This window comes from Pelophylax lessonae, assembly GCF_965119305.1.
Source record: "Pelophylax lessonae genome assembly, chromosome: 1".
In the NCBI taxonomy this organism is placed as follows: Eukaryota; Metazoa; Chordata; class Amphibia; order Anura; family Ranidae; genus Pelophylax; species Pelophylax lessonae.
This window is the reverse complement of record NC_138768.1, coordinates 655,328,962-655,347,029: the sequence shown is the minus strand read 5'-3', so window position 1 is coordinate 655,347,029 and position 18,068 is coordinate 655,328,962. Positions and strand designations below refer to the sequence as shown.

The window sequence follows — 18,068 nt, the reverse complement described above, 5'->3', positions numbered from 1 at the left end:
AATATATTACAAACACCCATATACCGTATATTCAGGGTTACACGTGATTTTTGATTGTGCTTCTGACCTAACAGTGACAACATAAAACTGTTATGCTCAATGGCTTGGGTTATGTTTTAAGGTTAACTCCCACATTTAGGGTGTAACATGGTGTAAACCAGACTCTCCCACCCCAAACCACCCTCATGACAACATGTGAGGGTTCTCCTCCCCCGAAACTTTCAAAATTGCCCAGTTCACACCAGCAGTCACACGGTATATTGTACGTAACACATACATGCTCCTGTGAGCTTTACATGTGTGTTGCAGTGCATTGTTACAAGACATTGCAGTGCTTGATTTTTTTTTTTTACACTTTTGTGGCACATTGTAACATTCTCTTTGTGATAAAATGTGTGCCTGCATCGCTTGATTGCAAAATAGCAAAATACCGCACACGTGGTACTGCGGATCAAGTGTTAATGCAACACATAAGTGCAAAGCTTTAGATAAAAAAATAGATAAGCAATTGCAAAACTACTGCTTGATATGCAAACTATATTTTCATTTTACCAGTTCTGTGATTTCAGAAAATGTATTGGGGGGGGGGGGTGGTATTTTACAAACCTTCAAACTGTAAAGGCCATCTGAATCTAAAAGTGGAGAGCAGGTCTTGGCAGTGAAAGGGTTTAAAGATATCCATAAAAAGTTGTTGTACACCATGGCTGAAATGAACAGTTCAAAACAACTCTTAGGCTGGGTTCACACTGATGCGAATTGAATGGGGGTTTCCCCACATCCAATTTGCATGACAGGAGACTGTGATTTTCTCTCAATGGAGCCGGTTCACACACCTCCGGGGCAGCCATGTTCCAAATTGCAGAAGGGTTCTGTGCATCTTCTGGTCCGTTTTAGGTGCGAATTTAGCAAAAAAAAGTTGGACCTGATTCGCACCTGAAACAGTGAACAGACATGCATTGGACCCCATGCTGCAAGCCGCAGCTAGTGTGAGCTCAGCTTTTTTACTTCACTAATCAAAGTTGTTTCCAGGGATTATACATCACCATATCGATTTAACTATCTTAGCCTTATCGGAAACCAGCCCTAAAGTATTAGGAAATTCTTTAACTTTTAACAACAGACCTGATTAATTATTAACAAGAACTGCAAAACCAACAATTCTGTAATTCAAAATGTTTTATTTTGTTAGAATCACAAATAAGACAACACAAAGTACACACGTTAATCAGAAGCATAAACATTTCCATTGCCATCAATCACTACTAGTTTATCTTGTGCTGTGACACTTGTGCAAGTAACTGCTGTTGATAAAGTACAGCACTTTAAAGTATATCAAATGCCCAGGCTCAGTGGTTTTAAATTGGGATGTAAACATTTAACTAGTTGGTTTCTCCAATGGCTGCAAAAAGTGAAGGTTTTACTGGCTTTTCGCGAATTGAGTTTTATCCCCAACCAGACATTTTTCTTATTTTGCTTCTATGGATCGTAAGATTAATACTGTATACATCAACTATTTCAGCTAAAAAAATTTTGAAAATCATTTACTTTTTGCCTCCCTAACAATCAAAAGTTGACACATGTTCCTGCTATTTATATACTGTATATAATATTAATATTTCAGAACTTATAAACCAATACAGTCAACTTAAACCCATAAACATATGCAGCAAAAAAAAAAAAATTTACAGATGCATTTAAAAATTTAATTCAAACAACATTGTGACATTTACCACAGACCACACAACACACATTCCAGAAACTCACCATTCTTCACACAAGAGATAACATTTGTTTGATAACTAGTTATTCTGCTTAACCATTCAGATAGCTGGGTGCAGTACAATATTTCAACAACTCATAAAAAGAATAATAATAAAATAAATTTGCTTGGCTTGACTAAAATACTTATCATAGATGACATTTCTTGTCCAGGGGAGTCCTTGAAGCCTAAGTTGATAAAGAAAAAGGGAATGACCCCCTGGAAGGGTGGGACTTTAAAGGTAACTAATGAGGATTTTTCGAAAAAGATAGAATTAATTAAAATATTTAACAATTTATTGAAAAAAATGTGAATGAAAGAGATCAATCAAACAGTAATAATACATTCAATGTATAATACAATACAGTTGCAGATGCATGACAGAGTCCAACGCGTTTCGAAATTTGTATAGTACCAAAATCTTCCTCAGGGAATCTGTATGTTTTCCTGGAAAGCATAATCATATGCCAAAAGTGAAACCAAGAAAACAAAGGCAAAAATACAAAAACATACATTAGTGTGTTACATCAATCATATCAAGGTTTTTGCATATGCGACAACATGTTGTTCCATCTCAAGAGGTAATATATCAAGGGGGAAGGAGAGAGGGGGGAAGGGGGAGGGGGGGGAAAGGAAGAGGGAGTGGGGAAGGGGGAAGGGGAGAAAAGAGGATGGTAGGGGAGGGGGGGTTGTACACATACCGGAAAATGTCCGGAGCCGCTCATATTGTCCACGGGGAGATATGTATGGGTCCCGCAGGGTGGGAGCTAGAATCAGGTATTTATATTATTTTCTATAACCTGTAAATAATAATGCAGTGTCAGAAAAGTTCACTCCAAGGATGAGTTCCCTTAAGTATATAGTTACGGATCACTTCACCTGTTGTAATGATCCAAAGGGGGAATAGGTGTGTAAAAAATACGGAAGAAAGGGATCATTCAAGTGACGGAGAGGATTCCAGTCACCTTTGGTTATCCCAAACTAAAGGTGCCTATTAGGACTTAATAGATGGTGACCCCTAAAAACGAGAAGAAGGGGGGGGGGGGGGAAGACATAAACCGAGGAAGTACTGGAGAGCAAGGAGCTCAAAATATAGATTATCCACAGTTGGAATTATTTTGTTATTTGGGGTATCTTACCTCCGTGTAGATAAAAATTAAATAACAGCCAAATCCAATGCCACTTCAGCAGATGAAGTATCTACTTGGGGGTGTGCTTTTTGTCCCAGAGTGGTTGAATATAGATATTGGTATTATGCTTGTATCTAAAATATAAAAAGTTTTATATTGCATCTATCTGGTTACCTATCCAGGATATTGTATATGGCAGGAGTGTCCCCAATAAAAGTATAAATATAAATACCGTAGGATGAAAAGAGGTGGCAGACACCCAATGACAATGTCTTCCAAGCGGGGACGGATGAAAACCCCCACGGCTGATTATACAGCTAGTGGGGTTCGCCCATAGATCTGAAGGAGTAAATATTTATAAGGTGTAAAATAAAGTTCACCTTGATGAAAATACCCAAAGCATTCCAACGATCAAAAAATTCCCCTAAAAAAGGTTACTTACTTAGCTGTAGGGAGGGTTGGAGGAACGACAACTCTGTCCTATCACGGAGAGATCACTCACCGGACTGATTCTCGGCGTTCCCTAAAGTATCATAACGAGGCCCGTGATTTGCCAATGGGCATCGCGAGGTTTAGAGTGATGTCGTCATTTCCGTCTGTTTGATCTCGAGTAAAATACCGCGAGTCTAGGACGGTGACATCACATCCGGTTTGGGCGTATAATCCAGCACTTCAGCCTTGAAGCCTAAGTTTAGCCTACATTACAAACAATAAAATCAGCACAGGGGGCATAGCTTACAGTTAGTATGATTTGTCCCTTGTGCTGCTTCTTCTTGATTTAGGAAAAGTATTCATCGCTCCCACCCCTCAACCCTCCAGGCCTGCCACAGTATTTTCAGGCTGCCAGGAGCTCTCATCAAGGGAGCCTGACAATGCCTGCCCTTTCCACTTTTCTATGCCATTTGTAGAAACTGAAATATAGCTTCCATGAATGACACAGGATCTCTGAATGAAGAAATTCCTGCCCATTCCCCATTTAATGCAGGATCGAAAACTTAGGCTGACATAAGGAAAATCCAGAAAATTAAAATGTGTTTGTTGCACTCCAGCTCACCGAGACCACCTCAGCTGACACATTTGCATAGGATACCCAGAAGGCTTCCATGTGAAAAGTTTTGTGGGCTATCTGAATTATCTTCATTGTCCATGACAATGCAATTCTAGATGGAAATGCCAATCCTTTTCTTGGACCTGCAGGAAAGATGAACTGCCTTCCAGATTGCTTTAGTTTGCTTCAAATAAATGAACAGTGCTTGAACTGCTGTAAATCCAGCCTAGTCTTTTCTTCCTCTGATTTTCTCGATGTGAGGGCTGGAAGAATTTGTCCACAATTTATATGAAATGAGGTAAGCACTCTAAGAACCACTCAGAAGTGCTAACACAGTAGGGCTCCCTTGCAAAGTAGGCACATATCTCAGGAGACCCATCTAGCTGATGAGGGGCCATCATTAATGTAGAGAAAAATGGACAGCTGCCCCAGGCCCAGTCATTGTTGTGGGGCCCATAGCAGTTGCCCTACCTTTCCACAAAACACAGAGTGGCAGCGGGTTGCCGGAACACTTTGTGTTTCAGCACCAGGCACAGAAAAGAATGATGTAGCAGCCAACATGCAGAGTGGCAGCAGGTGCCTTGCGCTGGAGCCCTGTCCATGTAGCAGCCCCCGGTACAGGAAGTAAGACTGCACTGTGGGCGGCAGGGATTTTTTTTATTTAGACTGAACTTGGTGGAACTCGGTTCTGCCACCTCAAGCACTGGCCCCTTGCATCCCTGTTCACTACTCTCACCTAAAAAAACACAGAAGCCCTCTCCCGCTGGCACACACAAAACCTTCCCTGCTGTCTCTTCTCTACATATACAACTGGGGGGGGGGGTATGCACAGAGCTGCTCTAGCCTCCCTCGTGCAGCATATCCAGAAGCCCCTTGCTGGCCACCTGACCTCCCACTCTAAGTTGTAGACTTTCTTCTGGGGGGGGAAGAGGACAGTTGTGGGTCCTGGACAGAAAAGGTAGGAGAGATCTGTGCTGGAAGGGGAGGTGAGAGGTGCTCTATACTGTACAGGCAGGAGAAGAGAGGTCTATAGTGGAAGTAGAGGAGGGAGAAATTTGGGGGGAGAGTTCTGTACTGTGGGGGTTGTAAGCTGGGCATCCACTCCTGAACCCTACACTCTGTACAGTGTCCTGCACTCTGTAAACAGCACACTTATGAGCCCTGCACTCTGTATACAGCACACTCCTGAGCCCTGCACTCCGTATGTAGTGCACGCCTGCACTCTGTACACAGTGCATTCTTGAACCCTGCACACTGTACTGTATGTAGCATACTCCTGAACCCTGCACTCTGTGCATAGCACTCCTAACCCTACACTCTATATGTAGTGCACTCCTGAACCCTGCATTCTGTATGTAACGCACTCCTGAACCCTATAGTCCATATACAGCGCACTCCAGAACCCTGCACTTTGCACACAGCATTCTGCGCGTAACACACTCCTAAACCCTGCACTCTGTCAATAGCGCATTCCAGAACCCTGCACTCTCTGTGTAGTTCACTCCTGAACGTTGCACACTGTGCATTGTGCACTTCTGAAATCTGCACTCTGTGCATTGCACACTTCTGAACTTTGTGCATTGCGCACTTCTGAACTCTGCACTCTGTGGATTGCGCACTTCTGCACTCTGTGCATTGTGCACTTCTGAACTCTGCACTCTGTGCATTAGAATTAAAAAAAAAATTGTACTAATCACTAATCCACCTGCGCTAAAGACTAGTTGTGCCAAAAAAAGGGAACCTCTAACAATTCCCTTAAACAAAATGTGTGGGTGTTTGAAAATAAATAATCAATTTTGTATATGTTTAAACACATGCAATTTTGATGTGATAAACCAATATATATATATATAGGTATGGGATAATTAAATACTAAATAAATATATAAATAAATGAATATGTGAGCGGCACGTCAGAGCGTGAATCACGCTCGATAGTGAGTATTCAGTGGGGTGTAGACCGCGCTCAAAACAAATCAATAATGTGGCAAGCTCATAAACATGCATATAGTGATTAGAAAGCAATTGATATTTCAAAGTGATCACAGTTAAATGAATATGGTATAAAGTGCACAAACGCTAGAGACAAATATTATTCCGGATAAAGGTTGAACCAAAGTGTATGTATACACACGTGGACATCAATGAACTTAAGTCTCTATTTTGTAAATGAAAAGCTGTCCCAATCCATATAAAGACACTGTTCTTCCTTGTATTAGATCACCCGTGCTCACACCGATCTGTATAGTTCCACCAGATAAATTTCCACTCAGGCTTGTGACCATACTGGCTGCTTACCAGAATGATTTGACCCCTATTACAGGTGGTCAAATCAAGCCAAAGGAATGGAGAAAGATCTTCTTAAGGCTTTTTCTCTGGGTACCAGAAGATGTTAGAGCACAAAGATCAGGCAGGCAAGTGGGGAATAGGAAAGACAACAAAAAGGATCCTTATGGTGTAGTATAAAAGATTCCGACTTTATTCAACATACAATTTGGCAGACCAAATAAATCCGGTTCTCCATATCCATAGCGATGGTTGCGAGCAGGGGACGCTGCTTCCGCATTCCACCTGTCCTCCGGATGCCAGAAGTGGCGTATGGCGATCTCGCGTCCCAACACGTTTCGTCAGCATGCAACTGACGTCATCAGGGGTCATGTATTCGCATACGTCAGTTCGTATTTATATGATCAAGCTGCGCCAGCAGCCAATCAAGTTTCCTCCTCGCCAATAACTTCCTTTCCAGGAAGTGGAGTAATTTCACCTACATCCAATCGATACTTAAATGGGACAAAGGGGCAAATTATCTCTGCTGGATGCATAATAGGAAAGTGAATCAGCGATACATATGCCAATAAATATAGCAATGTAAATACATGTATCCACTTCCAAAACTAATTATAGGGCAGTTTAAATGATGTTAATGAACAGTACAGAAATGTTAGCCCTCTAGTGGTGAACGAGCTATACCATTTTTTTGGGCAAGCTAATCCACTTCATTGTGAGGTAGTAGAAAACTAGATTCGATGTCAGCATATGAATCCCAAAACATTATACAAAAATATAAGAACTAATATCAAGTTAAAAATGTGCCAGAGCAAATGTGTGTGTGTGTGTGTATATGTATATATATATATATATATATATATATATATATATATAAATATTAAAAACATATATAAAAGTATCGCAAAAATAATATTATATATAAAATGTATTGTATTAAAAAACATTTTTTAATGGTAAGATGCATCTCAATAGTTGGAAATAAAACAATTTAAATCAATATCTAAATTCATTCCTGAGGGATGCAACGTATCCATTTGGTAAATCCATTCAGTCTCATTTCTGGAGATTTTCTGGGTCGTATTTCCTCCACTCCAGTGGGGTTCTATCCTGTCAATTCCACAAAAGGTTAAGCCACTTGGGTCCCTATTGTGATGGGTGCGGAAGTGATTTGACAGGCTGTGTTTGGGGAACCCCTTTTTTATATTTTTTATATGTCCGTTTATTCTAACACATAACTCGCGGGTAGTCCTTCCAATATATTGTAACCCACAGGGGCAGGTAATAAGATAGGTGACGTGTGGATTGGCATGATATCTATACTCTTAGGCCTTTATTAGGCCTCATGCACACAGGGCATTTTTGCAGCTGCTTTTAGGAGCGTCAGACGTTTTCTTTTTTTTTAGCTTAAAAACGCCCCTCCATGTTATTTTATGGCCTCATGCACACACAGACGTTTTGAAGCTGTAAGCGGCATAGGCATTTTCAAGCTGCAAAAAAAAAACCCAGGGCCAGTGCGTTCTGAGAAACGCCTGATGCTATTAAGGTTGCTCAATGTTGCTTATACAGCATTAAGCCACGTTTTTTTTTTTTATGTGAAAATCAATGGTTCCCTATGGGAGCCCATTGATTTGAATTGAAGTTGCATCCAAGTCGGATCATGATAATCCGACTTGTGGTGCGACCTGCGCTCTAAGGATCTTGAGGACGAACTCCACACCAAAATGGGAAAAAGAATCAGTGTGGGGGTCCCCCCAGGTTCCATACCAGACTCTTCGGATCTGGTATGGATTTTGAGGGGAACCCCACACAAAAAAACGGCGTGGGATCCCCCAAAAATCTATACCATACCCTTATCTGAGCATGCAGCCCGGTAGGTCAGGAAAGGGGAGGGGACGAACAAGCGGCCCCACCCCTTCCTGGACCTTACCAGGCCACATGCCCTCAACATGGGGGGGTGGGTGCTTTGGAGCAGGGGGCTGTGCACCACCCACCCCAAAGCACCTTGTCCTCATGTTGATGAGGACAAGGGCCTCTTCCCGAAAACCCTGGGCTGTGGGGGTCTGCAGGCAGGGGACTTATCGGAATATCTGGATGCCCCCTGGAACAAGGGGGCCCCCCAGATTCTGGAACCTCCCCTTATGTGAATGGGTATGCGGTTCATTGTACCCCTACCCATTCACCCCAAAAAAGGCAGTGTAGTGTAAATAATGACAAGAGACGGTTTTGAGAATTAGTTTATTAAAAATCTTCTTCCAATCTTCACCCTCCAGTCTTCTCCCTCCGATCTTCCCCCTCTTGTCTTCTCCACTGCCAACCCGACGATGTTATTATTCCGGCTCTGTTCTTTGCGGCTACCATGGGGTGTGGCCACTCGGGGACATCACCTAGAGACCCCGTCCCCTTGTGGTGTCATGCATCGTCAGGTCATTATTTACACTACAATGCCTTTTTTGGGGTGAATGGGTAGGGGTACAATGTAACACATACCCATCCACATAGGGGGGGTCCAGGATCTGGGGGGCCCCCATGTTACAGGGGGCATCCAGATTCCAATAAGCCCCCTTCCCGCAGACCCCCACAACCACCGCCCAGGGTTGTCGGGAAGAGGCCTTTGTCCTCATCAACATGGGGACAAGGTGCTTTGGGGAGGGGGGTGCAGAGCCCCCCCTGCTCTAAAACACCCACCCCCCATGTTGAGGGTGTGTGGCCTGGTAAGGTCCAGGAAGGGGCGGGGCACTCGTTCATCCCCTCCCCTTTCCTAAACTGCCGGGCTGCATGCTCGGATAAGAGTCTGGTATGGATTTGGGGGGGGGGACATTTTTTTGCGTGGGGTTCCTCTCAAAATCCATACCAGACCCGAAGGGCCTGGTATAGAACCTGGGGGTCAACCCCCACTCTGGTTCTTTCTCCCATTTTGGCGTGGAGTTCCCTCTCAAGATCCTCAGAGCGCAAGTCGCACCACAAGTGGGATCATCATGATCCGACTTGGATGCGACTTCCATTCAATCAATGGGCTGAAAGCCGTATTAAAGACGGCTCATAGGCAACCATTGATTTTGAATAGAGGCAGAAAAATCTAATTTTTTCAGTATTTTAGGCCAATTTGTATTCTGCTACATATTTTTGGTAAATAAAAAAATCCCAATAAGTGAATATTGATTGGTTTACGCAAAAGTTATCGTGTCTACAAAATAGGGGAAAGATTTATGTCGTCTTTATTTATTTATTTTTTTACTAGTGATGGAGGCGATCAGCGATTTTTAGTGGGACTGCAACATTGCGGCAGACAGATCGGACACTTAACTGGCACTTTTGACACTTTTGGGGGGGACCAGTGACATTATTATAGTAGTCAGTGCTAAAAATATGCACGGTTACTGTACTAATGACACTGGTAAGGAAGGGGTGAACACCAGGGGCGATAAAAGGGTTAAATGTGTCCCTAGCGGGTATTTTCTAAATGTGTGGGGGTTGTATTCACTGAATGAATAGAGAGACCTGTGTTTCTAAATAAGAGGAACACAGGATCACAGTGTTCATTACTGACAGAACAGCAGTCTGCCATATTTACAATGACAGACCAACGTCCTGTCTTCATGGGGAGCGATCGCGAGTGCCCAGCGGCAATCACGGTTTAGCCAATCAGTGCATGCCCCCACTAGCGGTCCCGCAAAATGACGTACATGTCATTTCGCGGGACAGAGCCGACCTGCCGCAGTATATGTACTGCTGGCAGTCGGCAAGTGGTTAAGCCGCAGATATATGAATGGTTATCATTGAAAGACATGGTGTATGAATTGTCATGCAACTTTGATGTCCAATGTCGCATGACAAGTCACACAAATGTGAATGGGGTGTAACAAATTGAAGCTGAACTCCAGCTAACACTTTATAAGCCGTTAAAACAAACTGTTTTCTTTCTTTTCCTTTTGAGAAAAAGATTTTACATGAATAAATAAAATCTGATCATTGTAATCACCCCTGTCAGTAGTAAATGGTTTGTCTCATCCCTCTAACTGCTACATCTGCAGAACAGCTTGTTTTGCTGAAAAATAGCAGACTTACTAGCCTAATCACTAGGTGGAGCAAAAAGGGAAAGAAAGCTCAAAAGAAAATTTATTGCAGCCATCACATCTAAAAATTTGTAAGCCACAATATAATCAATGTTTGATTTGGGTTTATACCGCTTTAATATTGTATGCAATATTTTATTAGGTGGGACATTGTAGTGGGACATTTTTTGCCCATAGTATTTTAGGAGACTGATTAAGATGACGCATTTGTAAAATGATGATGTAAAATGAGAACTAGGAACAAGAGTGGCTAAACCCACGTTGGCATTTAGTTGCTATGGGAATGACTTAGAACCGCTCCAGGGCCATATTAGACCCTAGAGATGCGTTGCTGTATTGCTTTTTCAGGCATTACAGAATTGCATCCTTGGAAGCCAAAGGAGATCAAAGGTTTCCTATGCTCTAAGGTTTCTTGACACCAGTAAAAGCAAAACAGCTCCAAGTCATTAAGCTAAGTCGGGGAATCTTTAGGTACCTTTTAAACTGATGACTAGGAAGGATACTGAAGTGGGCAACCCCTTAGGGTCTGTTCACATGAATCAGCTGCAATAATGTAAATGTTAATCTGCAGCGTTGGCAGGGTAGTGTATGTTGCATTAAGGCAAGCCCATTAATTTCATAGGCTGTTAACGCAACAAGAAGCACATGAAGCCTGCCCATTGTTTTAAACAGTGCACCACAACACTCAGATGGTTTACATCTTTGCCGAGTGATGCGATGCAAATGAGTGATCGACCGATATCGTTTTTTTGTTGCCGATACCAATACCGATATTTTTGCCAATGCATATCGGTATCGGCCAATATGCGCCGATATTGTCGTACATTTAAAAAACTTTTTTTTTTTTCTTGACAGGTACTCTTGTGGACGGATCTGGAGGTCTAAAAGACCCCAAACCCCTCCTCTGCACTTAAAAGCATTCAAAATGCCAAGTTTGGCTGTTTTGAATGCTGTCATTTTTTTTAATCTGGCACCAGTCCCCGGAAGTGATGTGATGACATTACTTCCGGGTTTTTGCATGGAGACGCGATATGAGCTGAATGCGGCTTTGATGGAGTCTTCGGCGGCCATTCTGGCTGGTTGCCCGGGTCTCCCGGTGGGACAGGTGACCCGGGCGGGCCACGGAAGGCGGCGGGAGAGGGGGGACGCCCCCTTCCACTCCTTGTAATGACAGCCGAGCGGCTTCTCAGCTGCATCAGTTGTCATTACAAGACAGCCAACCCTCGGCTATGGACACCGGTACCGGGGTGATTCCTCTAGCTGCAGGCATCACACCGGTACAAGCACTTTCCTGAAATATCGTCAATATCGGTAACCTCCGGGGCCGATTACGATATATCGGGGGAAAGTGAATATCGGCCCTCGATATATCGGCTTTGTAGGTGCATTGTTGTGCCATTTGAAATGAATGACACCACAGTGGACTGCATAGGTGTGCACAGCCTACTAAATTAGGGTTTGCACCCAAAAGCGCAAACACACTTGCCTTTCTCTGCAGCCTCAGTTGCACAGGACAGTGAATGAATGGGAAGTGCTCCGTACAGAGGCTTCTTGTTCTTTCACATACTGAAGCATAGGAAACACAATTTATTATGCTTCAGTTATGAATGAACACAGTGAGTGAATGTGTTCACTGTGTTCATTTAGAAAAGCAAGGTATTGGTAAGTGATATTTACTAGCCCCTTCCCTCACTCTTCATCCTGAAACATTCCCTGCAGCAGCTGGGGGGAGCGGGGTAAGGAGGGCCAACCTGGGGAAAACCTGGGCAGTAGGGGGAATCCACACTACACGTAGTGATTAGGGTGTTCCCAGGCACACCCCCTGCGCACGCCTACGGTGGACAAGTTTTTATGCATTGCCATACACAGTGATAAAATGTGATTTTTTATTATTCGCTACTGTTATTACTGCAATGTCCTGGTATAAACAGGCTCCTTACACTTGGCAAAAAGTCCCTTTCAAAGGGTCTCGCTTTCTATCTAAAACCGAAAAACTCATTCTAAGCAAGGATACCATGCTTTCATAAAACTGTGTGTATATTTAGTTTGGGATGCTCTGACCTCCATAACTTTACTTCCAAGGTGTCAGGGTTTAATGATTGTTTTCACCCTAGACAAAAGTTCGAGGAAAATGCCAACTATTCACTTCAAGTGTTTAGTATTTGATGGGTCAGAAACAGCTGCTGCCTCTTTGATATGATCCCCTATGGTAAGATAGCAGTAACGCTGTGGCAGAGAATTGCTTTCAAGATTCCAGCAGCAGGAAGGAAAATTCATTGCTGCCCTCATGAAATCATCTCTTGCTCATTAAACCAGCCTTATCCTTTCTTGTTCAATTGGATTGAAGACTGTTAGAAAGAAAACTTTTGAAGGGTTACAGATAGGAAATGCCGCCACTGCTCTCTTTTTAACCAATATTGTACAGCCTAATTTGCTCGCTCCGTTTTCTATCAATTTGAAAATCAAATCATTGTCGGTTCTTTAGCTTAATTAGTAAAAATAAGTTATGAATATGTTTCTTTTATTTTGTGGAATGTTTTTTTAGTGCAGTTGAGTTAATTTGTCATTTGAAATAGGTGTCAAATTGGCATACGAAATTCTTCTTTTAAAGTGGAACATCACAGGCTTGCAGTGAATAAAATACGATCCTGTTCAACCAAAGCACAGCCAATTAGTGTAACTTATAGGGTCTTATTTCAAAGGTTATATTCTATATTTATCTTGTTAAGAAGCCCAAAAGTAAGGATGTAGTGCTCCATTTTTTAGGCTGTGTATAAACCAATCTGAAAAATGATCTCAAATTGGCTTTCAAATGAAATGATATCCAGTCTGGTCTTCTTTTTGGCAGTCATTTGCTAGTGAGTTTCCATATCCATCCTGCCTCTAGATATTCTTGCGGTGCTCATTTAGGATTTACTGTTAAATTCCCAATTTAAGACTCTTATGCAAATAGCTACAGTTACTTGTTAGTTTTCTTTAGCATCCCACATCTCCGCCTGGGGCTATTAAAGATATTTAGTCAGCTAAGCTAATTACAAAGCATTGATGAAGTAAAGCTGGCTATACAAGAGCAGATCGGGTCCCCTGACATCCGTTCTCACCAGGTGCAGGAGCAGATGTGGATATTCGTAGCCAATTCTGACCAATAGGGGCATTCTATGTCAGCGCCAAATGCCCCAACTTTGTGTTCTCTTCCATGAACTGCACACTCAAATACAATCCTGATAAAAATCCTATCTTTCATCTTATCTGCTAAGTTTTAGAGTAAATATCTTTTAAACTCCACAGATGTTTTAAATATATTAATGGAATCCCACTTAATGGCAATTAATGGAAGTTAAGCAGTTAAAAATAGATCCTTGTACAGTTTGATTTAAAATCCTGCACTTTTCCCATCCATGCTCTACTGGCAGGCAGCATATAAGGGTCCTAGATCTTGAAAAGGTGGAACAGTTTTGTTTTAGTTCCAATTACTGATGTGATTCAGGATTTGCATCAATTCCTGTGCGTTTCCAGTACCACATAACAATCAAACTCGTTCATGCGAACCGCTGAGGATGTCAGTGTTGGGATAATGACACCCCAAAAATGGTTTGCAGTGCGGTAAAAAAAACGTGCATGCACCTTTTTCATGAGGGTGAAGTGTGATTTGAGCCGTACAAAATAAATGGGCTCAAATCTCACTGCAAAGAATCGCATGTTATTTGAACAGGAATGGGATGCAATTCCTGTCCAAATTGCATGCGGTTCCCTGCACCGCGTCATTGTGAACAGCACTGAATTAAACCCCCAGTATGCTGAGTGGGCAATGAGGGAGCAGCAGCATATTGTGAAAAGTTCACATAGCTTACACTGCTCTTCTGTCAGTACATTTGTGGGGGCGGGGCCATTCACCCTGCACATGACGGTACTCGCTCCGGTACCTTTCACCGTGCACATGCTCATCAATGCCTGGGACCAGGTGGAGACTGCGGTCATGTGAACATCAAACATTAAAGCAGTTCCCTGACTTCAAGATTAGGCATGTCACTGTGTGCAGCAATAACAATTTCAACTGGAAAGGTGCAGTCTCGTGTCGCTAGACACTGTTGCCTCATGTATGGTGCACTTAGGAGGGACACTGCGATGTCTGTGCCCTCTCCACAAGTCCAGCATACCTCTTACCTCACTCCAAGTGACAGAATGGGGTCCCGCCCGAGCTTATAGCAAGGACCTCATTCATGCACTTGTTAACTTCTTCCTTCCCATACCATATGACTAGGCTAAAGGGCTCCATAACACAGGTTTGGTCCTGGTTGGTACGGCAGACCGACCACTGGGGAAAGGGCCAGATGACGACCCCCTTGCTACCAGAAAAAAACCCGTCCCCTACACTAGGTAAAACGCTGCACGACTGGCTGCATTGTATCTTGTGCTTGGTCTTGGCTACCCATAGCAACTGCATTACTCCTCCTGCTTGTCTTGCTAAGTAGACGTTTTGTAGTAGCTGTGCTTCATACCCCATATGTGCTATACTTACCTAAGTTCTTTGATACACCAGGAACCATCATGTATCCTTTAAACTTCAGACAAGGCTCACAACAGTTAATGCAACTTTACATAAGACTTTTAATGATATAGTTAATTGTGAACTTTAGCATGTAAAGATCTGTATCTATTCCTAGTTGGCTGCCCAGGCATACCTCCAAAAGGTAGTTGTCCATTGTTGCCGTCCTCCCAAGTCTTGGCCGATTTCTGGATTCCTGCAGCCTCCAACAGTTTGCAAGATGCAGCTGTCCTCCTCCACAGTAATCGCATAATGTTCTGCTATGTGTGACTTGGAAAAAAGCCCGGAACCCAGCCTTCCCAGGAGGGTAGGCTGGATTCAAAAAGCCTGGAAACAGCAGTAGCACATACTTTAATGTTTCTCGCCAGCCACTACCTACACTAACACGTCTGTAGACAACCCTCCCCCCCCTTTTTTTTATGCCCCAGGAGTAAGGCGTCCACCTCTGATCCCACCACTTGGCTATGATTCCTGCTGGGGTAATAGCTTTGCAGTGATTTAGCAAATGTGGAAAGATGTTTCAGTCTGGAGGCACCCCAGTCTAGGGCTTGGTTCACATTACTGCATGTCGGGAATATGCACAAAACCATATGCATTCCCTTCTTGCAGACAAATGTGCTGCTCTTTAGCAGACATGCAGGGGTGCCATTAAGTCCTAATGGTACCGCAACAATGTATCTTGGCATAGGCCAACAAGGCCCAGTCCTAGGGTGGCATTTTGCAGGGGAGCGGCAAAAAAGCCACCCTTCCCCCACACAGCAAAAACAGCCTCCTCCTGACTCCCAAATGAAAGGAGTCCCCGCCCATTTTTATTGTAGCACCAGTCTTATGGGGCGGACTGGGCCAGTGGGCAGGGTCCATGAGGCAAATCGGTCTTGCGCCCCCATAAAGCAACCACACTGCCGCCGGTGACTGGCCTGACATTTGGACAGACCGGTGGCCTCACTTAATACAACTGGCGGCCGCCGATACTCGTAAGCGTGGCACTGGCAGCAGGTCTTAGCAGTCTAATGCTTCACCTACCCTCCTCTGCGAAATCTTTGGGAGGTAGTTACGATATGTAATGCAACTTCATCCCAGGGCTCTCTGTGTCAAAAGCATGGAGAAGAGAGGAGGGAAGCCCCCAGGTATTACAGCAGCAGGAGGTTTTTTTTCTTTGCATTCTCACTGACCACTCTGAAGAGGGCATTTAAATGGTTTCCTTCCTGCTTTATCACTTTGAAGAGATATACAGTATAAAGCGATTATGGGATTATTTCCTTGTGAGTTATACTTTGAGTGCTAATGAATCTTACCTGTTGTCTTGGAACTGATAGGGTAAATCTTGAGAGCTCCGGTGTTGGTGTAATGAAAATACTGGGCTTTTGTAGTCTTCTTCTGAGAAGCGAAGCTGGAATGTATACTTTTTTGCTCATGGTTTTTGCTACCTGCTGATTTGTGTTAGGTTTTTCTTTAAAGGAACATCTTTATGCCAGTTAATCCTGTTTTATTTAGCAAAATGTATTGTAATTAAATATACACAGGTTAAAGATCTTTCAGTCTGTGTGTTGAGATATTTTGGGGTCATTTTTGGCCTGATTGAGTCCTAATTCTTTGACTATGAAACTCGTTTGTGAATGTCACATCACATTCACACCAGCTGCTGCTTTGCAACGTGTGTGGTGTGGTGAGGTCCAGTAGGATCAGCATAGTGTTTATGCACTGATATTCATCTTTTTTTTTTTTTTTTTTTAGTTTCAATGGTTTTTATTAAAGGTTTTCAGAAGAACATACAATGAAATAACAAACAGTAGCATGTCTTTCCCAATTGTCCAGCTGATGTCAAAGGAAGAAAACAACAGAATAAAAAACAATTGTGGTTTGCAAGCCCCCAATACATACTAAACATTTTTCCAGAGACATCGAAGAAAGCTACTCAAGCTATACAAAACTCTCCTAGTTTAAGGATTGGTGTTTACGCTATGCAAACTGCGATTGTCATATAAAAATGTACTAAGGCACTGCAAACTTTCCTTGTCGAGCAAGAAAACAAATAACAGCAATTCGCGTCAGTACCTCATCTCAAGGACAGGTGGCGCTAGCATGCGCAAGCGCAGCAATTGGGATTACCCAGTAAGGATACCTACTGAGTAGTAGAGAAAAAAAAGAAGAAAAAGGAAAAGAATAGAGATAGGAGAAAAAGCAGAAAGTGGACCAGACCCCCCACCCCGAACCCCACACTCCCAGGACCCAGGCTGCTGGCTACAAGTCTAAGAGTTACCAGTGAGATATCTGAGCCATGGCTCCCACACTTTATCAAACATCTTCATGTTATCATTCAGTATTGCAGACATACATTTATTCACCATAATCAAAGATAGTTTGTGCCTGAGCTGTTCGAATGGCAGGACAGGAGACCTCCAGGACCTTGCTATCGTAATTTCTGCAGCTGTAAACATAAACATGATAAGTCGTCTCTGGGCCTTCGTGGCAGTCTCCTCCTTGAGACCCAGCAGGGCCTGCTGTGGGGATTTGGTCAAATTAATTTGGGTGAGAGTGTAGATAAAATGATACACCCTTATTCAATAGCGCCGTACCTTGTGGCATTTCCACTAGATATGGTACATCGTTCCTTCCTGACCACAGCCACGGAAACACAGTGGAGACGCAGCAGGTACATAAGTAGCCAGCCTAGCCAGCACCATATACCACCGCAGAAGCACTTTGTAGTTTGCCTCAATGATGGAAGTATTAACAATCTCAAGTCCTCCTTGAGGACTTGAGAAGAGTCTGTCAATATATTATACAGCTCAGAAATATGACTTTTAGTCTTATCGAACTTTCAACGTAAGAATTCCATGGGGGACATTGTCGCTATATCAGAACGTTGTGACATGGTGCGCAGGAAGTGCATGATTTGAGTGAAGCAGAAGGATTCAATCATAGGCATAGCATATTTTTCAATTAATTTCTGCCTTAATAAGATACCCCTATGATCACAAAAATCAGATATTCGCATAAAACATTTGTTGGTCCACCACGCAAATGCTCTGGGGGAAAGGCCCAGGGGAACCCGCTGCTATTGAGTATAGGAGCCAAGGGAGTATGGAGTGATTTAACTTTTTTTTTTTTTTTTCCCAAACAAACTTTATTGAATTGTCACATTTATAGAGTTCTATCGGTTGCCATGCGATAACTCATGCTGCGCTAGAAAGAAGTACTGCATGCAGAGGCCTAGGGCAGCA

General features: G+C 43.0%; 1 protein-coding gene across 4 annotated transcripts in view; it reads left to right on the top strand.

Annotated features, from left to right (window-relative positions):
* INPP4B (inositol polyphosphate-4-phosphatase type II B) overlaps nucleotides 1–18,068 on the top strand; it is a 944,562-nt gene that overhangs the window by 527,367 nt on the left and 399,127 nt on the right. The gene's annotated exons all lie outside the window — the stretch shown is intronic.